This window comes from Esox lucius, chromosome 13 (assembly GCF_011004845.1).
Source record: "Esox lucius isolate fEsoLuc1 chromosome 13, fEsoLuc1.pri, whole genome shotgun sequence".
Taxonomy (NCBI): Eukaryota; Metazoa; Chordata; class Actinopteri; order Esociformes; family Esocidae; genus Esox; species Esox lucius.
In genome coordinates, this window is record NC_047581.1 from 781,207 (window position 1) to 805,855 (window position 24,649).

At 39.9% G+C, this 24,649-nt stretch overlaps 1 protein-coding gene across 1 annotated transcript in view; it reads right to left on the minus strand.

The window, feature by feature from the left end:
- The window catches only part of si:dkey-178e17.3 (somatomedin-B and thrombospondin type-1 domain-containing protein), a 155,397-nt gene that overhangs the window by 62,796 nt on the left and 67,952 nt on the right, over positions 1–24,649 (minus strand). The window lies entirely within an intron of this gene.

Genomic DNA, 24,649 nt, shown 5'->3' on the forward strand with positions numbered 1-24,649 from the left:
CCATTTAGTCAGGTGTAATGTTTTTTCTGCAATTCTGAATTTGTGAAAAATGCTTCAGAAGACAGATGTTAGGTGTGATTACATTTGGTACACATGATCAGGGTTGTGAGTTTAGTTTATATGAAATGTTTCCATTTGGCCACATGGAGATACTTGTGAATAGGAAAAATCATATATGTAATATTGTTTACAGCTATGGACATGAGTTGGATTTATGTCCTATTGGAAAAACTGAAATCTGGCTACTAATAGCTTAATTCTGATAAATGGTGCTTGCGGCTTTAATTGTTGTTATTATTATTATTCCGACAGAAAAGGGTGTTTTATTGCAAATTCGCATGAGATAAAATGGCTTAAAAGTGCCTACAACTTCTGATGCACTGGCATGCATGTCGGCTTCATGGTGGCGCTATCACAAGCCTCCAAAGTTGCACTTTTTGCAAGCTCACCACGCCCACCCCTTATGACCTACAGACTAGAAAATTGGTACACAGGTGTATCTCCACATGATGACATTTTGTTTTGCCATTGGGACCCATAAAGTCCGCCATGATGGATTTTTCACCATTTTGGATTTTTTGAAAAACACAAAAAATATATTCCTCTGGCAGAAAATGTCAAATCTTCACGTACTATGATATTTGGCATCTAGGGGCCATGGTCTTAAATGTTATATCAGCCAGACCATTATGTCAAAAAGCATGGATGCTATTGACCAATGAACATGTGAGGGGGCGTGGTTTTGCACATTGATGCGCACATCTCATACAAGGATAATGGTAGAATAATTCTACTTGGTACATATGTTCACGAGGGCGATAAAAATAAAATTATCAACCACATGGTGGTGCTATTGAGTTTTTTCAGATTAGCAAGTTCACCATACTCACCCTGTTTGAGTTACAGTATTGAACAAATTTACCCAAGTCCACCTCCTCATAAGGAACATATTTGCAATTGGGACTCATTAACTTTTCTTTAAGGGTTTGGTGGCTATTTAGAATTTGTGAAAAACACATGAAAATTATCTCCTCACTGGCCTAATTGATATAGCTTTTGAAAACCATTGTCCATAGATGCCAAATTTGAATGTACGTGAAGAACGGTCCTCTTCATGTACATTCAAATTTGGCATCTATGGAAGATGGTCTTCAAAAGCAATATCAATCAGGCCAGTATCCTAAAAAACATGTCCGACATTGACAGACGAACATGTGCCGGGGCGTGGTATTGCACATAAATAAACATCTCCTACAAGGATAATGGGATAATAATTCTACTTGGTGCATATGTTAACAAAGATTAAACGACAATAATGACTGCAAATATTTATTTTATCAACCACAAGGTGGCGCTATTGGGGTTCCCCACATTTGCAAGCTTACCATTCCCACCCCGTTTAAAATAAAACCTTGAAAACAGCAATTCTGAATTTGTGAAAAATGCTTCAAATGCTATTTCTATAGCATCAAATGCCAGATTTAAACCTTTTCACAAGTACATAAAAAATATCACTGAAAGCCCCTCAGTGTAATTTCTTAATGCATATTATTTCATTATGCATTGACAATTCCAGAATTATATATTATGAAAACATAAATTGCCACCACAGCAGCCCATAAAAACCATGTTGCTTATTAGATATGGTGTTCTGATATCAACAGGTTAAAATTATATTTTGAAACTATTTAGGGCAGTAGTAGTGTTGAAGAGTATACTGAATATTTATTGAGCAACCTTCTAAGATGTTATTTTCATGATGATCACTCCACATCAATAAAACATATGCTAACCAGCAGACAATGGTTTGTGTGTTAATAATGCCTTTATTTACGTGATTATTCATTATTTCACTGACGATGGTGAAAAATTTACTTCCGATTCTTGCATATTTAGTAATGGACAAATACGATCAGTGAAAAACACCTTTATGAAGGTTATGTTGAGCTTGTTTGGCTAATTACTGTTCATATGCGCAGCCTTTTTATTTTTCATTCCACTGAATTCTGGGACCAAATGTCCAAAGATGGTTGAACAAGATGATTCACTAATCTGACTGGAAGTTCAAATCTTGATTACCTTCCTGTCTCTGAGTCACACATCTTGTCACCTGTATCTGACTGTGTTTGATAAACAATCTTTAACAGAAATACCACATGTGCGAACAGACCAGACATCATGTAATGTTATCAGTCTTTGTTGATCAGTCTTTTTTACTTTACCAGAAGGCAAGTAATGTAGGCAAAACTCTCTAGTCGGTCATTTCCAACATCAATAAAAATGAAATATAATGCAATCGAACAAAATAGTAAGGTATACGATAATTGTGAACGGGGTTGTATTTTTTAACTACGTTGGATATTTTAGAAATGATAAAATAAAATAAATAGATAATTATCAAAAACTGCTGCTGACCAGAGGCCTTTTTTGCTGGCTTGTGATGTCAGAATCAGAAAAATATATTTTTATAATTATATATTTTCATTAACGTTAGATGTATTTTACAAAGTTCGTTCTCATCAGTCTACTGAAGTAGTTTCATTGCTTTTCTCTCCCACTGTTGTGCGGCTTCCAGCGCAGCTCAGATAAATCAGAGCTTTTATCCAATCAGGGTTGTGAGTTTAGATCAGATTTAAATCAGATTTGCAGTCTCCGGAGGAACATCTATCCTGAGACCTATAGAATTTTGAGTGAATCCCATCTTCTGTTGAAGCAAATGGGGAGGAGTTTGTTGATTGTCATATTCTTCAACCATTCAGATTTAGAGTTCGGCATAATGAATATATTCTTTGGCACGTTGCAGTGTTCTAGCTTGCCTAGTTGCCTACGCATTTCAGGTGGTGTGATGGTAGAGCCAGCTACCTAACTGAGGTAGAAATACTCAGGACGTAATGTATGAACATCTAAGATTTATTTTGACTTTGTTTCATGAGGTTAAGATGTTTTAGATGCAGTGCTTTGTTAGATTTTTTGTTTAGATTTGTACTGCGTCCTGTTGTTTCTTAACGCACAATGGAGGACAACGGATTTGGTGGCAGATTTACGGGCTAAGCCTTTTTTGAGAAAGCATGGAAATAGCGAGGAACCAACCTCCAACCTAGCAGCCCTGTCCCAGAGAATGGAATGGATTTGTGGTGCACTTTCCATTGATCAACAATGAAAAGTACACATTACTTACTGCGTCGAAGGAACATTGTTGTGAGTACGTTCTTATTCGGGCATTGCAATGTCTATTTGTGTTGCTGCGTCCTGTCATACTGCATAATGGTATAGTACATCCTTGATGGTTTCATTCACCATGTATTCATGTTTCTGTAATTACTAGTGTTGTATGCCTCTTGTTAAATCGCTTTATTCCACTGTCACGGTGAATATAGGATGGTTACGTCGACGATAGCCTAATAGCTCATAGGATTACGTGCTAGATTTATCAGCTTTGCGTCCATCGTGTTAAAGTTACTAATCGTTATTGGTAAGTAGGATAAATTGCCCCACTTTGGAAATCAAATGCCCATCCAACGTGTTTGTTTTTGTTACTTACCTGTATTTCCTTGACAAGTAAGCAGGTTAGGACCGTAACCTAGTTCGTTTTAACCAGCAAGGTAGTAGATACATTTGGCTTCCATGTACAAAAGTTGTCCAAGGGCTAATCACTTTCAAGAGGGTAGGATTTCTTTGTCATATTAATGACGCTATATGGGCTTAGAAAATACACTGACATGCGGATATAGGGGTGTACCGATTTCGATTCCGATTGCAGCAGATTGTGTACGGTTCATGTAAAGGAGTTGGCATTAAACGAATTGCACTCATGGACCTTATTCACCGCGCCTCCATCTTGAAATCCAAAACGAGGCTGGGGGGTACACTCTAATCGGAAGTTCATTGACAGAGCGCAGCAGCGGGCGTCTATCATCATGGCGATACCTTTGTGGACATCAAATCTTTCATGTCTTCCCAACATAACAGTGGACTATGTCGAAAAATGGGCCAATAATTCCCCGGGCTGTTTTGCTTAAAGGATACAGCAACTGGATCGAGGCATATGTGCACGACGTGGAAGGTAATGCACGGACGATCTCAGCTTTTTCTGAAATCAGCATTAGTTAACGTTACTGTTGAAGTTAGCTTGTTAGCTAGATAAAACAACAGGACGTGACAACATTACAAGCTGATGCAAAGCATTGTTAAGATATATTAACCACACCAGCCTGACTTATTTTGAGTGTTAACAATAAATTATTTTGCCTACAGTCAAGACGAGCGAGACAGTCAGTGTGAGAGCTAAGTCTTTTCCCTCAATGCGAAAAAACGAGGCACCTTACAACATTCAGGTATCATGACTGTGGATAAACTGCTCGGTTTGCGTAGTGGTGCCACTGCTAGAACAAATACGCTTGCTGTTTATCCACTGTTTATACGTAGTTGTGTGCTTAACATGGTCTAGATTAGCAATGGTTATTATCATAAACAGGCACAGATCACGTCTTGTTTATATTTTGCTGTAAGACACGCTACCCAAGGCAGGACGTTAGCTGACCAGGCTAGTAAAAAGAGCAACTACTTGCTTAACGTTACCCCCGAATCAGCCCTTCGCTTGTTATAACTTAAAAAGGACCGGTTTGTGGCTAATCAAGTCATGTCTATTTAGCCAGAAGGTTTAGCTAGCTATCTCTATGACAGTTAACATAAATATGGCTAACGTTAGCATCGTAAACTAATGTTAATATCTTACCTTGAAATGGCGACCGGGATCTCTTCTTATATTATGAATCCATTCACGGCAAAATACAGGATCTTTTGGGAAACGATGGAATGTTTGACTTGTATAGGATTTCTTTCTCTTTGAAGATGTACATTTGGGAACACAACAATGCGGCGGCATTGTAGGTAACGTTATGACAGATGGGCAGGCCAACGTTACTTCCGTACCCCACAGCCTCGTTTTGGTTTAAAGGAAGTGACGTGGGTGAATAAGGCGAATTAAACCGTTCTAAACAACTATAACGCTCTATATTTGCAGGCCTATTATTTATTTAACTTAGGTAACAGCAGTAAGACTCTCCATTATATATTATTTAGCAATAATAAGACTTCCGATTTTCTTATGTTGCCATCAAAATAAAGGTTTTTGGTGTGTCTATAATTTATGTTGTGTAGGCTACCTTTTCAAAGGAAAAATAATGTTGGGGAAATGATAAATGAAATAAAATTACAAGTTCAATAATACTTTACATAGGTTAAAGAATATTAAAAGGTGGAGCATACTGATAAATGTTATGTAAGCTTATGTAGAGAACATTATCTAATATAAAAAAAAGTTCTATTTTGATATTGTTTTTAGTTTGCTTGTGCTCATTTGCATTGGAGCTTGATTCTGTAATACATCCAAACACACTTGTCACGTCCTGGCAATGCCCCTAGCCATCTCTGCACTGGGCTAGGGCCATAGTCAGGACAGGACGGAAGGTCGCACCTCTAGCCACCTCTGATCCTTTTGGTCTCCCCAATTGGAGGCAGGTGTAGATTGTTGCCTCCAATTGGGGACCCTATTTATGTTTTCTGTTTGGCCACACCCGGTGTGGTTCATTTTGGTTTTGTCTGTGCATTGGATAGCCCACGTCACTGGTTGCTGCTTTTGTTTTGTCTTCTTTTTGGATTAAACATGGATTATTACCACTTCTTCGACTCTGCACCTGTGTCCTACCACAACCTCATACGTGACAACACTACACGTGTTTACATTGTACCTTAGCCTAGGGAGAAGACCATCATAAGCCCTGGGCTAAGGACCTCCTAAGCCCAGGGCTAAGCAAGTGTACACACTTGTATATTTTGAAGTGGGAAAGCACCACCCTTAGCCTAGTGCTAGCTGGCCATGCTCTGGAGCAGTGTTAGCACAGACTTTTCAGGGCTAGCCCCAGCAAAAAATTGAAAAAATAACCAGTGTTAAACGGGGTCAAGAACAAAACAATAAAACATTTATTGTCCAATCACAAAACCTGCCCTTTCACTTAATTTACATACTCTTGTGATGCACAATGTTACCAACAGCTCCGTCTGTTTTGGTCCTTTCACTCTGCAAAGTTTTGTCGTTTCATATTACCTGCTAAATCTTAGTGAAGTAGTTATTGTAGCTTGCTTTGGATGTAAATCCAGCAAATATGTTGAAGTAAATATGCAAATATGTTTGCGTAGTTTTGACAAAGTGGTTCAAGCAAATATTGACAGGGTGGGCATCATGATCAGTCGATGTCATGAAGTTGTTAATTGAATTGTGGTAGTGTTACATTGAGCATGTGTCAGTGATGTAGGCTACTGTAACATTATTCGCATGCCAGAGAGAACGAAACATTTGCAGCATATCATAGAATGTAAAATTATATTGTGTCATTTGTGTCCGTTAGCCCAGGGCATAGGAAGTGTGAATCCTTAGCCCAGGGTTAACAAACCCTTGTGTGAACATAGGCTATGCTAACCAGGGGCCAGTTTTTGCCTGGAACAATGCACTGTGTAAAGGCCTTATATTTCATCCCCCCACTGTAATGTACATGGGATAATCTTTGCCGAAAAACTCTTCAGTACCACTGTGAATGTATTGTATGAAATACTCAGGAGAGTTTGTAAAATTACAAATATAATGTGCAATCATGGGGCACTGTGCAACATCCAGCAAAACAATAAATTGTTGTCCCTCTTTAACCCCCAGTGCCACACACTATACTGTACACAGAATTCATATTGCCTTATTAGGTAGCAGCTAGTGGATTTTTTTTAGGAGTCTGGCTTGTTACTCCATCTCAAATTATTCTTATGACATGAACATTATAACAGACAGTTTAGCTATTGATAATTTGCATTTTAGTTATGGTGTTATGAATTCCAGCCTCAGTAGCTAATCTATGCTCAGTAGCTAATTAATCCACTGTTTTCATTTGTACAATGACTTGCTACTATTGGCAAATATTTAGTGAAAAAAAATTGCTAACGTTAACAATAAATGCTATCGCCATTAGCTAGCTGGTAACATTAGCTAGCGGAAATATGTAACTAACCTCAGTTTAAGCTAACATTATTCCATCTAAAATCATTTTGGTGACATTATAACATACGGTTTAGCTAATAATAATTTGACCATTTAGAGATGGTGTCATGCTTTCAAGCTTAAATAGCTATTCTATGCTCTCAATTGATAGATCCTCAGTCTAAGCTAGCGTTAGTTCACTTGAATTCATTCTGGTTACATGTACATTACAACCAATGCTTTTGCTATTAAAAATGTGCTTTGGTAGACAGGGTGTTATGTCTTCAAGCCTCAGTAGATAATCCATTCTCAGTAGATAATTAAATTCTCGGTTTTATCAATTGTACCATTAAATTGTAGACATGGCAGTTAAATTAGTTGTAATCTAACAATAACACATGGGTACGTAGGCTATATGCCCATGCCCTACCAAAGTCAACATATTTTTATAATAAGAATAGGGAGGGTATTTTCCAAATAAATGAAAATTATTGGTTTTATTGTTGCCACCTGATCATGATCATCTGTTCTTACCCCATCATTATCCTACAACAAGCAAAAGTTTAAAAACAATTTCATTTTGATTAATTTCCATTTTTGGTTTATTTTATTTTGAACATACACTCTCCTTTTAAATTGTCATTAATGAATTAGTTTGAGGTGTTACATGTTTTAACTACTGTGAATCAGACTCTGCTTCATTTGACTACACCAAACGTACTTGCTTGGTAGCTGTAACTACTGTGTATCTATGTGGGTACAGCCACCATTTTAATTACAGCCCTCTTTCCTTGTACATTCTAACTATGTGGGAACAGATAATGCTTCAAATTAAACCCTCTTTCTTTGTAACTACGTGGGAACAGACACTGCTTCAAAGTACAGCTCTCTTTCCTTGTAACTACACTGTAACTATGTGGGAACGGACACAATTTACAAATCGGCTAGTTTAAAAAAGATAATTGGCCTTTTCACTGATATTAATGTAATGCAATATGGCCTAGACTGGTGGTTATATTGGTTTGCTCCCCATTTTGCCAACGATAATTACTTAAACTTACTATAACAAGGAGATTCTCTGGAAAATAATGTATTGAATGTTAATTCCATGATATGTTAATGAGAAGTGCTTAAAGTAACCCTTGAACGTAAGTACCCCAAATCTGGGGTACGAGAACCTTAGAACCTTTCAAATATTGCTGCGGTAGTTGCTTATCTTCCCCCTCCGGCAGAGTAGAACATCTCTGCTATTTGTCTTACTACCTTTTATGGGCATACAGACTTTTATGACCCCTTTCTCTTACAAGGTAAGCTCTGGTTTGGTCTGTGCTTGAGATAAAGCTTCCAGTTCGGTAACAAATGAATTGTTAGGTCCTTAGAACCTTAACCAGCCTATTGGCAATGTTATCCAATCATGTATGATTGATTGAAACTTATCGATTGTCTGGAGGGTCAGTATGCGTCATTACGCGTGGATGCCTTAGTATAACGTTCCATTATCCTTGAAGCTAATGCTAAGTTAGCATAGCTTTAGGTTGTATTGACAAGTCTAGTAGCCAATTAGATTGTCCCTTCAGCTGATTTCTCAGGAGCCTCTTTATCAATCCTCATTGCGCAATAGATCGAAGGTCGCATGGAAAGTCACTGGGATGAGAATGTTGTGTTTTTATTGTAAAAAATGGGTTTCTATACAAAACAAATTCAAAAACTTAAAACATTACAGTTGTACATCAAACTGTGGAATTATGTAATTTACAGATTTGAATTAAAGGGACACTTGGAAATGGCTCTTGACACCACTTACTAAAATAGCTGCCCAGATCTAGCACTTATGTCTATCAATCCCCAATTTTTTTCTGATAATGTTGACATGTTTGGGTAACCATAGGATGTGTGTAAAGCTGGGGTATATCAATAATTGAGTTTTAGCCTGTCCATGAACAGAATATAAAAGTTTAAAACAAAAATTGTTGTTGTGTGTTCTAGCTTGTGCCTGAAAACCTTCCAATCTACATTCTGCTGAATTCCTCATAATCTCCCATGTGTACAGAATCTACATAATCTCCCATTTTATACAGAATACCTTCACTGTGCATATCCTGACAACATGTGCACATAAATTGCAGTTATAATGGGCAAGGGCAGTATAGGCGGAATTCACAATTTCTTCATTCACATTCAAGAGGATATCATTGAAGTACTGCATATTCATATATTTCATTATTTTAACACAATACTCAACATTAAAATATATGACAATGCATTGTTATTAAGAGATTGTGAGAAGTTATATATTTCATTAACATATTCTGAGCACATATGTAAATATGTTGCGAAATCCTCTACATATACTGGAGCTGGTCATGAAATTAGAATATCATCAAAAAGTTGATTTATTTCAGTAATTCCATTCAAAAAGTGAAAATTGTATATTATATTCATTCATTACACACAGACTGATATATTTCAAATGTTTATTTCTTTTAATTGTGATGATTATAACTGACAACTAATGAAAATCCCAAATTCAGTATATTACTTAAGACCAATACAAAAAAAGTATTTTTAGAAATGTTGGCCAACTGAAAAGTATGGACATAAAGTATGAGCATGTACCGCACTCAATACTTATTTGGGGCTTCTTTTGCCTGAATTACTGCAGCAATGCGGCGTGGCATGGTGTCGATCAGTCTGTTGCACTGCTCAGGTGTTATGAGAGCCCAGGTTGCTCTGATAGTGGCCTTCAGCTCTTCTGCATTGTTGGGTCTGGCGTATCGCATCTTCCTCTTCACAATACCCCATAGATTTTCTATAGGGTTAAGGTCAGGCGAGTTTGCTGGCCAATTAAGAACAGGGATACAATGGTTCATACACCAGGTACTGGTAGCTTTGGCACTGTGTGCAGGTGCCAAGTCCTGTTGGAAAATGAAATCTGCTTCTCCATACAGTTGGTCAGCAGCAGGAAGCATGAAGTGCTCTAAAACTTCCTAGTAGATGGCTCCGTTGACCTTGGACCTCAGAAAACACAGTGGACCAACACCAGCAGATGACATGGCACCCCAAACCATCACTGACTGTGGAAACCTTACACTGGTCTTCAAGCAACGTCGATTCTGTGCCTCTCCTCTCTTCCTCCAGACTCTGGGACCTTGATTTCCAAAGGAAATGCAAAGTGTACTTTCATCAGAGAACATAACTCAGCAGCAGTCCAGTCCTTTTTGTCTTTAGCCCAGGTGAGAAGCTTCTGATGCTGTGTCTTGTTCAAGAGTGGCTTGACACAAGGAATGCGACAGATGAAACCCATGTCTTGCATACGTCTGTGCGTGGTGGTTCTTAAAGCACTGACTCCAGCTGCAGTCCACTCTTTGTGAATCTCCCCCACATTTTTGAATGGGTTTTGTTTCACAATCCTCTCCAGGGTGCGGTTTTCCTGATTGCTTGTACTACCACATCTTTTCCTTCCCTTCACCTCTCTATTAATGTGCTTGGAGACAGAGCTCTGTGAACAGCCTGCCTCTTTAGCAATGACCTTTTGTGTCTTGCCCTCCTTGTGCAAGGTGTCAATGGTTGTCTTTTGGACAGCTGTCAAGTCAGGAGTCTTCCCCATGATTGTGTTGCCTACAGAACTAGACTGAGTGACCATTTAAAGGCCTTTGCAGGTGTTATGGGTTAATTAGCTGATTAGAGTGTGGCACCAGGTGTCTTCAATATTGAACCTTTTCACAATATTCAAATTTTCTGAGATATTGAATTTGGGGTTTTCATTAGTTGTCAGTTATAATCATCAAAATTAAAAGAAATAAACACTTGGAATATATCAGTTTCCTTTTTTGAATGGAATTACTGAAATAAATCAACTTTTTGATGATATTCTAATTTTATGACCAGCACCTGTATGTGCATATATATTTTGCATGCGTTTTCCGTATGGGGGGTGTATGCAGGCACGTGGGCTGTTGGGTGTTGGGGGACCAACTTACTGGTGCGTCTTGCTCCAGTAAGTACCCGGTCGTAATTAGGTGGGAGTGATGTCCCAGAGGGATGCAAGTAAGTTTATTCTCTCCTGGAAAAATGTCTGGTCTGTTTTGCTCCTGCGAGGCCCCTGCAGTGTTTCATGTAGGAATAAATACTTGGTCTGAGAGAGTTGTATGGATGATGCACCGCTAATGGTATATAAATTAGATATGCCCCCCCCTGATAAAAAAAAAAAGCCCCCTCAGTCATTTCATCCTGGAGTCGGTCCTGAGATAAATGATTGATTTTGCAGAAAAACGGTAATGCTCAAATAGATAATCATCAGGAAATTATAAAACATCCAAACAGGATCTGATGACCCTCGCCCAACAGAGATGTCTGCGGAGTATTTGTGCTTCAATATCAACTGGCTCTTTGAGAAAAGCACACACGATGTCTGACACATTCAGATGGCAGATTTCAATTAAAGAGTAGGACTCAGGGTTAATTTAACCAGCTACCACTGTTGTTTTAGTGGTCCACCGGCTGCTGGACACCAAAGGATGGGTAATGTTTTTTAAACTCCTAATAACTGCTAGAACAGAACACTGTATATGCAAGAATGTAAGAATGATAATGAAATTGAAAAGTTATCTGCCAGAAACCCACAGAGCAGTGAACCTGCACAGGAATCTCCTGATAAGAGTTAAAAGACTTCTGAAATTGACGACTTACGTATTAATTTGTCAACAAAGTCTATAATCTACATCGTTTTTCTAACAATAATTGTCTCACCAATGACAAATATAGTTCTTACCTTAGAAGCCACTGTTGCCCAAAAAACGATTAAAACAATACTCAAGCCGTTTCATTAACACAATGTAGCGGTTTCTTGTCAAAGTTAACTCAAACCAGACTTGAACATGCTTGCACTGTGCACAAGCAAAAACTAGAGCTGTGTTTTTTTTCTCAACAGCGGTACAAACCCTGCTGATGGAATGTTATGAAGAATTTAAAGGAATCATAACCAAAAAGGTCAATACTGCCTCAATTAACAAGGCGAGGGAGATGGCTTTGGAAAAAATTGTTGATAGATTAAATGTGTAAATTATACTAGCTTACTTATTGTTTAATTTTAATTTTTTAAGAAATGAACATTCAGATGACTAGATAAGATTGGCTATATTATCATCAGGCTAGATAATATCAGATGTACGATCAGTCAAAATTATGTTGTAGGCTAACTTAAGAGAACAGAACTACAATGCATTTATTGTTAATTAGCCTAATTCGGTGAGGCTTGACGCCTTTCTGACGTAGCAACCCCTTAAAAAAAAAAAAAGAAGCTAATATTCATTCTTGGCAGTTACATCACGACAGGGGCCAAAACTCAATAGCCAAAACAGTACATGGCAACAGCTTCAATTTTAGATATCAGGCAACTTCCATCGCAGATCACCTGTCAGCATAGAGGGTAACTAATGATTTGGCCCACTTTGCTTGGCAGAGCATTCATTTAAAATTGCTCAGCATGACTAAAAAGAGTTGAATGTAAATTCCAGTTGCGAATTATCACAACATTGCTAAAAAAAAAAACCTCTTCGAAATGTTTAGGTGCTAATCACATCGGCGCCTCCATGTTAGCCTTTCATACAATAAAGTTAATGCTTTTTAGTTTCCACACGCAGTCCACAAACACTTGAAAATGCCCACATTTAATACAGACATTATAGCCTACGTGTAATAATATACATGCCCGCTCATTTTAAGATGCCCATCAACATTAAAATTCAGGCTATGCCACTGTTATAGTCAAATTCCCTTACATCTATTTACCAGACGTATTCAGTAATGATAATGGTCACATTTCTAACAAGAAAAAAAACAAACATAATATGCAACCAAGGCCAAATTATGACAAACAAAAGATTAATTCATTACATTAGTAACTTAATCGTTATAGAGTGAAACTGAATATAAAGAGATTACTTTCTTACCTTTCCTTGTGGTTCTTAAAATAACGAATGAAATTTGACGTTGTTGCATATTTTGCATCTGGCAAATCTTTTTTTATTCACACGGTCCAGTTCAACGTCTTTGTATCCAAACGATACTATTTGTGGAGCTCGACTAACGTTACTGTCTGCCATGTTTTGCGCGGTTTGAATTGTGCAGCGTTAAAGGCACATACGCTGATTAGTGGTGCTGATGTCACAACATGTAAAATAATTTTATTGCTGTTTGTTTATTATAAGTTCAAGTCATTGTCGAGTCTTCCACTTCAAGTCAAGTCAAGTCTCAAGTAACCTGTTCTCAAGTCAAAGTCAAGTCAAGTCATTTTCATACTTTAATCAAGCAAGTCACAAGTCCTGAAAATTGTGACTCGAGTCAAGTCATGTGACTCGAGTCCCCCACCTCTGCATTCCATAAATACATTGGAAAATATGTTCTGTGCCTGAGGGACCCTCTCTCAAAAGAATAAGTAGCTACCTAACACTAGCAAACAAGTGTACAAGAAAGGCAAGTTTATTTGGATAGCATATTCCATACACAGGGTAATTCAAAGTGCTTTTTATTTTATCCAGTATGTCCAATATAGCAAGCCAAAAGCCTGGTTATTATATTATTATTATATTCACTTAAAATTAATTTGATGAGGAAGTTTTAGAATGTCTCATGTCAACTAAAGTGTTTTTTAAATAAATTATTGAGTCCATACCCAATGTCTTGTGATGAGATGATGTGTTTATAGTCAGAAGTTCTACCTTTCTGATTTGATTCAAGCATAAGCTAGGTTGCTGTTTTTCTGGACATCTGTTGTATGTATTTTGGGCAACTATGTTTCTAAGTTTCATAATGAGATTGTACATCCCAAATGCACTGTTTAAGCATGTTGTACATCAGACTAAAGATGACGCTTTTTTTGCCACATGCAAAAACGGTTTCATCTCCATTCAGTCATGTTTATCTGAATTGAGCTAAGCTCAATGTGCTATACCCCTTGGATTTCAACCTACAGTCTAGCGTGTTGTTTTTTTGTGCACAAAGTTTGACTCTTTAGCTTTAGCTCAAAGCAAAATGTTTCTATTCAACTGATGTCAACAAAGGAAATTATATAATTTAAGACACCAGATTTATGCGATTCCATTTATTAAACCAGTTAGCTTTTACAAGAGTCAATAGACTATATCTTAACTACCTGGTATGTTAATGGCAGAATTAAGTGTTACATGTCAAACTTTTTAAAATTTGTAAATTTCTTCATCGTGTCAGTCAATACAGGCTTATTGCATACAGATGTGTTGCAGTGGTCTTTGAAAGGAGAAAGGTTACAGAAAGGAGACCGTAAAGTTCGGTCATCCTGTGTGGTTACCACCATCTAACACAAATATCCATCACTAACTGGACAATACATTGGGTTTCTAAAGGTTGATGAGGTGTTTAATTTATTATTTTTAATGTAATTGTAATTAGCGTTTATATTCCCATCCATATAAAATGCAACTATACATTTGTTGTACTGCTACTACTGAAGTCCTATATTGAACTAGGCTCACAAGATGCTGCAAAGAATAACATTGATTCTGATAATTGTTTACACACTTTTAATAATAAAGTTGTCATGTAAACAGTGAAACAATAAAAAAAAGTGGTCATTCTTAATTGGTAGGCCAACATTCAACAATAACTCACTTTGTTTATAAGCAAGAAATTGTCATACGTACCTTTTAAACAACAATGGCACTTTAGTTGACAATATACAAAGTGATTTAAAAAATATGTATGTTTGTGTTATTTACAGTAATGGTTAAAGTGGATCACTACTTTCCGATGTACTACTACTACAACGAATTGTGTTACTGCAGTGATTTTATGGACTTTTTTGAATGCGAGATCTGTGATGTGCAACAACTTCTTCCTTAGCTAGCTTTGGCAGGGTAGCAATATTGGGTGGAAGGGCTGGATTGGGAAGTCTTGTTATTTCAGCTTGGAAAGTAACAGTGGTGTCCCTCCTCATGGCCAGGACTCTCTGTAGAAGTTTATCTGAAACATTGAGTTGTTGGTTGGTAAAGTTTGCATGCAACCCACTGTTTTTGTTGCTTGGGAATTACAACATTGAATTTTATTTGTTATTTGCCTATGAGAAAAGACAACACAGTAAATCACCAAAATAATGTCATGGTATTGGCCACATCTTTGGGATTTGTAGGGTCAGAAGGCCAGCCCAGTCTGCAATGTCAGTAAATTGTCCACCAGTATAAAGTATGGCTGATTCAAATAAGCGATTGTTTTCTGCCATTCCACGCATGCTGGAGCATGAATCCCATTTTCCATTGTGCCCTTGAATGCAATCCCAACTTATCAACAGCTGGCTAGAAACTGAAGACATCATCTTGTTTATGATGGCTTGTCCACACTGATCACATAGTTTGAAAAGTTGTAAGGTGTTTCATTTACAATCCACTTCCTTTCTCCCCATGTCTCCTGCTCATCTGGCTGAAGAATCTCAGAACCAGAGGTTAGACTGGAACTGCTGGATGTGCCACCCAAAACCAAAAGCTCAAAGCTGAAAATCGAGGGTGTCAGCCAGTGCAGAACTGGAACAATGTCCAACACAGAGACAGCATCCTCCCTTTGGTTTAGGGCAAAGCGAGCAAGCTCAAAATGTACTTCCTGCTGATCACCACCATCCCCAAAAACAGAGACAGGCACCTATAGGACAGATCAAGCAATGAACCTAGTCCGCGCTACAGATCTACTTCCATCCAGCTCTGCCGCCGGCACAAACGTACATGTAATGAAAACTGAGACACAAAATAAAAACATACACGGCACCAATCCACCAGATAGCTCCTCAATCAGTAAAAACCAAATTGGAGCGCTCTGGGTCAGCCCAAAAACACACCAAGTCCTGAACCCAGGACCCAACGCACACCAGGCACGCACTGTAACTGTACGGCCACCATAGTACACAAGTAGTGCTGATGAACACGCCCCAAAGGAACATAAATGCATGATCCAAAGGCAGGTTCCCAGCGCCCCCACACATCAAAACAGGGGAGCGCACTGTGATGCCCGGCATCACACCACACAGGGTAGATTCCCTAGTCAGCCGCAGGAAAGGCAAACGCCTAACTAAAAGGCCACACAGGCAATTCAGAGGACTGCAAAGAACTACGCCCTATGGCACAAATCAGACCGTTCCCCGGACAGTGCTCAAATTCCATCCTCAGCCACACTAAGCATAGAGTGAGCCATAGTGCCTGTAGCCATATCTCTCAGGAAAAAACAGACAAACGGTGACGCCGTCACCCAAGATGCAGCTGCACAGATGTCCCACACCCCCACGCCCCGAAAGAGAGGGGCTGAGGCCACCACTCCTCGCGTGGAATGTACCCCAAAACCCTTAGGCATAGGGACGCTTGCTTTCACAATGGCTGTCCCACCCTCTGACACATGAAGAACTGGGGCGCAGCCTGCACCGTGGCCATGCTTTGCATAAACTGTGCTAAAGCGTGCACAGGACACAAACAATGCAACCTCTCCTCTCTCACACCCACATGGGGAGGATAAGAGAAGGCCCACAGCACCATCTTCATGGAATGAAACATTAAGCTCAGTAGTGACATGACAGAGTGCACCAAGACAGTGCGTAACAGCCGGACACGCTCAAGGACCCGCAGAATCAGGACATGAAATTTGCATATTTAAGTATTCAAGTGCCTGCCGATTGGCAGAGGGGTATACCAATAGGAGCAAAGCCCTTGTGGGCAAAGCTTTACTAAATAGAACCTAAACTTGCAATCTTGCAGCAGAGTAGTGACTTTACCGAGGCACCACTATGAGGCTCCGGTATGACAAAGGTGCAAAGTGAGGGGCAATTCCATACCATTCAGGACATGTACAGTATCTCACAAAAGTGAGTACACCCCTCACATTCTTGTAAATATTTGATAATATCTTTTCAAGTGATAACACTGCAAAAATTACACTTTGCTACAATGTAAATAAGTGAGTGTACAGCTTATATAAGTGCAAATTTGCTGTGCCCTCAAAATAACACACATCCATTAATGTCTAAACCTGGTTTAAATCCTATCTCTCTGGCCGCACTCAATTCATCCAACTCAAAACATTCAAATCACATCCATCTCCTGTCATTACCGGTGTTCCCCAGGGCTCCGTCCTTGGGGCCCTTCTGTTTATCATCTATCTACTTCCTCTTGGTCATATCTTTCGTAAATTTTATATCCATTTCCACTGCTATGCATATGACACCCAGCTATACCTGTCAACTAAACCTAACTCAACCCTCCCACCCACTTCCCACACTGATTGCTTAACAGAAATCAAATCCTGGTTTTCATGCAACTTCCTCAAACTTAACAATGACAAAACAGAGGTTCTCCTCATTGGCACAAAATCCACTCTGACAAAACATGACAGTTTCTCGCTTTCCATTGAAACCTCCTCTCAGGTTAAGGTGTCATCCTCGACAGCACACTTCCATTTCAAGCTCACATTAATAATGTGACTCGGTCTGCATACTTCCATTTACGTAACATTAATCATCTCCATCAGTCTCTCACACCCATTAGTACAACCATTCTCGTTCATACCCTGGTTACACCCTGTATCGATTACTGTAACTCTTCTCATTGGTCTTCCTCTCAAACTTATTCAAAAACTTCAACTGGTTCAGAACTCTGCCGCTCGTATCATCACCAGAACATCTTCTATTAATCACATCACTCCTGTTCTTCAGCAGTTACATTGGATCCCAGTAAAATACTGCGTTGATTTTAAGATTCTGCTCCTCACCTTCAAGATCATACACAACCTCGCTCCTCTGTACCTCACTGACCTCCTTCATATCAACATACCCACCCGTACTCTCAGGTCGTCTTCTTCTACTCACCTCACTGTTCCTCCAGCCCATTTGACCACTATGGGGTTTAGAGCCTTTAGCCGCTCTGCACCTCGCCTCTGGGATTCTCTTCCAGCAGACATCTGTAACATCAACTCGCCTTTCATTTTCAAAACCTGTCTGAAAACTCATCTTTTCACACTGTCATATCCAACATTATCACTTTTCATTTGCTTATAGCAATGTTCATCATCACGATTCATCTGCTTTTAGCATTGTTCTGTTTGTTTTTATCTTTATTGTGATTTGTGTCTTGTACCTTGAGTGCTTAGAAAGGCGTTAGAGTTTAGGTCTGGAGACATGCTTGGCCAGTCCATCACCTTTACCCTCTGCTTCTTTAGCAAGGCAGTGGTCGTCTTGGAGGTGTGTTTCGGGTCGTTTAATGTTCAAATACTGCCCTGCGGCCCAGTCTCCAAAGGGAGAGGATCATGCTCTGCTTCAGTTTGTTACAGTACATGTTGGCATTCATGGTTCCCTCAATGAACTGTAGCTCCCCAGTCCCGGCAGCACAGACCACGAGACTCCTACCACCATGCTTGACTGTAGACTAGACACACTTGTCTTTGTACTCCTCACCTGGTTGCCGCCACACACACTTGAATCCAGCTGACACCAAAAAAGTTTATCTTGGTCTCATCAGACCACAAGACATGGTTCCAGTAATCCATGTCCTTATTATGCTTGTCTTCAGCAAACTGTTTGTGGGCTTTCTTGTGCATAATCTTTAGAAGAGGCTTCCTTCTAGGACGACAACCATGCAGACCAATTTGATGCAGTGTGCGGTGTATTGTCTGAGCACTGACCCCCCACCCTTCAACCTCTGCAGCAATACTGGCAGCACTCATGCATCTATTTCCCAAAGACAACCTTTGGATATGACACTGAGCGCGTGCACTCAACTTCTTTGGTCGACCATGGCGAGGCTTGTTCTGAGAGGAACCTGTCCTGCTCAACCGATGTATGGTCTTGGCCACCGTGCTGCAGCTCAGTTTCAAGGTCTTGGCAATCTTCTTATAGCCTAGGCCATCTTTATGTAGAGCAACAATAATTTTTTCAGATCCTCAGAGAGTTCTTTGCCATGAGGTGCCATGTTGAACTTCCAGTGACCAGTATGAGGGAGTGTGAGAGCGATGACACCAAATTTAACACACCTGCTCCCCATTCACACCTGAGACCTTGTAACACTAACGAGTCACATGACACTGGGGAGAGAAAATGGCTAATTGGGCCCAATTTTGACATTTTCATTTAGGGATGTATTCACTTTTGTTGCCAGCGTTTTAGACATTAATGGCTGTGTGTTGAGTTATTTTGAGGGGACAGCAAATTTACACTGTTATACAAGCTGTACAGTCACTACTTTACATTGTAGCTAAGTGTCATTTCTTCAGTGTTGTCACATGAAAAGATATAATCAAATATTAGCAAAAATGTGAGGGGTATACTCACTTTTGTGAGATACTGTACATAATTAAAAGTATTACTCATTACCCCAAAGCTTTCTATATTCACGTTTAGTTTAAATAAATACCTTATGAGAGGCTTCAAGCGTGGGTGGAAGAATGCGATAGGTTCCAGAAAGTTAAGTCCATGTTCGAGGAAGAGCCTGTACTGGACTTGTAAGGATAATTTGCAGAGGCACATTCACCTCAGATCCAGGAGCCATCAACTGTTCTCTGGGAATAGTGTGCCCAAAGTAATCCTGCAGAACAAAATGACCAAATTGTCAATAAAGTACATACAAGCTTGCAGTATCATTGGCCCGAGCTGTGCACAAGGAGGAATATACAAATTCAACAACTAATGGGAATGCCTGGTCTTGATATAAACATATCAACATTAGAGGCTTTATGGTCTTTGTCTTTCATGAAATTGCTTATTAAATTAGTAACTGTAGCACAATTATACCAATCATACCACTTTGCCTTATGTCATACATTTCTATCTATCAGCATCAATCAACCATGTATGTTTTCTAAATAATTTAGAGGATTCGTATAAGCTGAACATTTACCAGTTCCATTAAACGTTTCATGGCTTCAGTATAATTTTAATGAAAAGAAGGCGAGTAATGAAAAAATAAAAAGCATGCAGGGTTTATTTTATTATACTTGCAATGAAACAGCAATTCTATTAACGGCTGCAAAATATACACAAATTGTAGTTAGCTAGCTAGCATGTAAACTAATGAGGCAATGTTTACTTTGTATATTATTACTTAGCAATTGGAAGTATTACTTACAATCTGTCTTGTTTCCATGGGTTGAACTGGGTAAATTGATGGAATTGCATTCACCTTTTGTCCTCTTCTAAATGTTCATGGCATACTCATATGTCTCGTTTGTGAAGATGCTCCATTGATTTTCCCACATCATGGTAATTTATGACTATAAGTCATAGTTTACACAACTCTGGATTAAGATATGGCAACAAGTGAAACACAAAGTCTCCTCTCCCACGTCTCTTGTACCTTTCTTTGCTAACAAAACATGATTGTGACATTTTCCAAAAAGTTATATTTAGTTCACCAATGAAAACGGGCCAAGTAACAAAACTAGCTCACTTCAAGTAGCTTGTTGATGTTAAAGTTCACACCAACCCTGATGATGTCATTGCCAAAGACCAGAAGCTATGTGTGGTAGCTATAGGAAGTGTTTAGAGTGATAGAAATTGGCTTTAGCAGCAGAAACAAGTGTTTAGAGAGATACAAATTGGCTTTAGCAGTGGAAACATAGCTATCGCGAAGGATTACCAAATGTAGTTGTTTTCCGCTTGCAATGCAACTTTGATATAGTGGTACGCACCGTTTCCATTCATGAATTTGGATAGTGATAATAATGCTAATTACAGACTGGGACAGAACTGAATAATGGATTTTATTACAAAATGGCTATGTGCCTTCAGGAACAACTCAGGGTAAGTGGACTTTCACACAAATATTATTTATGGATGAACTATCCCTTTAACATTCTTGTCATCTATCGTCCATAAGGGGAATTAGGAGAGTTCCTAAATGAGCTTGAAAATGTAAGCTTATTTCCAGATGATAGCTCACCACTCACAGTGGTAGATGGCTTTTACCTTCCAACACCAGTCTTTGATTCATTTCTCTTTTTCCACTCCTTTCTGTCCTCCTTTGACCTCACCCTCTCCCAGTCCTCTCTCACACACAAGACAGGCAATGCGCTTGATCTTATCCTCACAAGATGCTGTAACCCAGTTGATATTACTGCAACTCCACTCCAGGTCTCTGATCAATACTTTGTCTCATTCTCTCTCCCTCTGTCTTCTGAACCTGCTAACTCAACTCCTTCCCAACTCGTCGCAATCTTTGTTCCCTCTCTCCCTCTATTCTCTCCTCTTCTATTTTATCATCTCTCCCTTCTTCCAACTCCTTTTCTGCGGACTGCTGTGCGAAAGTGGATGAAAACTAAACTTGTAGAGGACCTATCATCCTTTAATTCGGTTCTAACTTCTCTTCCTAAGTTTCTGCTGCTAAAGCCAATTTCTATAACTCTAAATTTCAAACTTCTGCCTGCCTTCTTCTCCACCTCCTTCTCAATCGGTAGATGACCTTGCCAACCATTTCGAAATGAAAGTTGACAAGATTTGCTCCTATTTCCCTCACCCTGTTCAGGCTTCTGGCTCCACTGTCAGTGAACTACCTTACTCCTTGACCTCTTTCTCTACCTTCTATTCAGACGAAGTCCAGCGTCTAGTGACATCTGGGTATCCAACAACCTGTTCTCTTGATCCTATCCCTTCCTCCCTTCTCCAGACCATCTCTGTAGACCTTTTACCTTACCTTTCCTAATTAACTGTACTCTAGCCACTGGCTGTGTTCCCTCTAACTTCAAGTCTGCTTGTGCTCCCCCCCCCCCCCACATGAAACCAACTCTTAATACTTCTGATGTTCAAAGCTACTGACGATAACCCTTCTTCCCCTTTCTTTCTCAAACGTTTGAGCGTGCTGTTTCTAACCACCCCTCCTATTTCTCGAAGAATAATCTTCTGGACCCTACAGGTTTCAAGACCGCTCATTCGACTGAGACCGCTCTTCTCTTGTGTCACAGATGGGGCTCTCCGCACTGCCAAACCATACTCTTCTTCTGTTCATATCCTCCCTGATCTTTCCCGCTGCCTTTGACACTGTTAACACACAGATCCTCCTCTCCACACTTTTAGAGCTGGGGGTCGCAGGTTCTACCCACTCTTGGTTCGCATCCTACCTAGGAGGCCACTCCTACCAGGTTTCAGGGAGCGGGTCTGTGTATGCGCCACGTGCTCTCACTACTGGTGTACACCAGGGATCAGTCCTTGGCCCAGTCTTCTTTTATCTCTACACAAGGTCACTCGGCACTGTCATATCTGCACATGGCCTGTCCTATCATTGATATGCCAATGACACTCAACTATTCTTCTTATTTCCCCCTTCTGATTACCAGGTTGCAACACGCATATCTGCATGCCTGGTAGACATCTCAGGATGAATGTCAGCCCACCACCTCAAGTTTAACCTTGATAAGACAGAGCTGCTCTTCTTCTTGGAGATGGCCTGCCTGCTCCAAGATCTGTCCATCACAGTTGACAACTCCACGGCGGTCCCCTCACAGAGCGCAAAGAACCTTGGCGTGACACTCAACAAGAACCTGTTATTCTCTGCAAACATCTGTCACAACCTCGGCTCAAAAGCCATGACAAAATGTGTGAATAGAAAGTAATTAGATAAAGTATTAACTACATTAACCAAAAAGAATAAACCCACAAGGTGTTATAGTCAGTATATCAGTAATGCAGTTGGTTGATGAGTGGAATGACTGTGTGAAAGTATGTGATATGTGAAGAGTAAAAACAACAAACAAACAAAGGAGAATCAAAAGTAAAAGGTGCTAAATAGGGAGGAGGAGCAGTCTCTCCTGGAGAATATCAGTCAAAAGCTCTCCCTTCTCTCACACAGATGACTGGGAAAACAGCCCTTTTAAACAGCAGCCACAGGTGCTCCCAATCAACAATGACGACCCTCTCAACTCTGCCTATCAACCTGCAAGGACTAGAACGGGCACATTATGTCAGACAGAGTGAGAGGGCTGTCACACCCGTTTCTCATAACAACGGGGACCCAACAGGACCCTGAATCCAAAACCGAACAAATACCAAATCAATTCATTATAAAACCACCCTCCCAAAAAAACCAAGCCCACACTTATCTTATACATACAGTTCTGCAGGTTTACCTATTTACAAAGCATGTAGAGGTCTGTAATTTTTATCATAAGTACACTTCAACTGTGAGAGATGGAATCTAAAACAAAAATCCAGAAAATCCCATTGTATGATATTTTTATAATTAATTTGCATTTTATTGCATGACATAAGTATTTGATCACCTACCAACCAGTAAAAATTCAGTCTCTCACAGACCTGTTCTTTAAGAAGCCTTCCTGTTCTCCACTCATTACCTGTATTAACTGCACCTGTTTGAACTCATTACCAGTATAAAACACACCTGTCCACACAATCAAACAGACTCCAACCTCGCCACAATGGCCAAGACCAGAGAGCTGTGTAAAGACATCAGAAATTGTAGACCTGCACAAGGCTGGGATGGGCTACAGGAAGGCAACAAGTGTTGGCGCAATCATTTGAAAATGGAAGGAGTTCAAGATGACGGTCAATCTCCCTCAGTCTGGGGCTCCATGCAAGATCTCACCTCGTGAGGCATCAATGATCATGAGGAAGGTGAGGGATCAGCCCAGAACTACACGGCAGGACCTGGTCAATGACCTGAAGAGAGCTGGGACCACAGTCTCAAAGAAAACCATTAGTAACACACTACGCCGTCATGGATTAAAATCCTGCAGCGCACGCAAGATCCCCCTGCTCAAGCCAGCGCATGTCCAGGCCCGTCTGAAGTTTGCCAATGACCATCTGGATGATCCAGAGGAGGAATGGGAGAAGGTCATGTGGTCTGATAAGACAAAAATAGAGCTTTTTGGTCTAAACTCCACTCGCCGTGTTTGGAGGAAGAAGAAGGATGAGTACAAACCCAAGAACACCATCCCAACCGTGAAGCATGGATGTGGAAACATCATTCTTTGGGGATGCTTTTCTGCATAGGGGACAGGACGACTGCACCGTATTGAGGGTGAGGATGGATGGGGGACATGTTTCGCAAGATCTTGGCCAACAACCTCCTTCCCTCAGTAAGAGCATTAAAGATGGGTTGTGGCTGGGTCTTCCAGCATGACAACGACCCGAAACACACAGTCAGGGCAACTAAGGAGTGGCTCCGTAAGAAGCATCTCAAGGTCCTGGAGTAGCCTAGCCAGTCTCCAGACCTGAACCCAATAGAAAATCTTTGAAGGGAGCTGAAAGTCCGTAATGCCCAGCGACAGCCCAGAAACCTAAAGGATCTGGGGAAGGTCTGTATGGAGGAGTGGGCCAAAATCCCTGCTGCAGTGTGTGCAAACCTGGTCAAGAACTACAGGAAAAGTATGAGCAAACAAAGGTTTCTGTACCAAATATAAAGTTCTGCTTTTCTGATGTATCAAATACTTATGTCATGTAATAAAATGCAAGTTAATTACTTAAAAATCATACAATGTGATTTTCTGGATTTATGTTTTAGATGCTGTCACTGACAGCTGAAGAGTACCCATGATAAAAAATTATCTAGGTAGGAGCATGGGACAGTGCATCTGCCACTACGTTATCCAACTTTCTCAATAACCGAATAGTTCAAC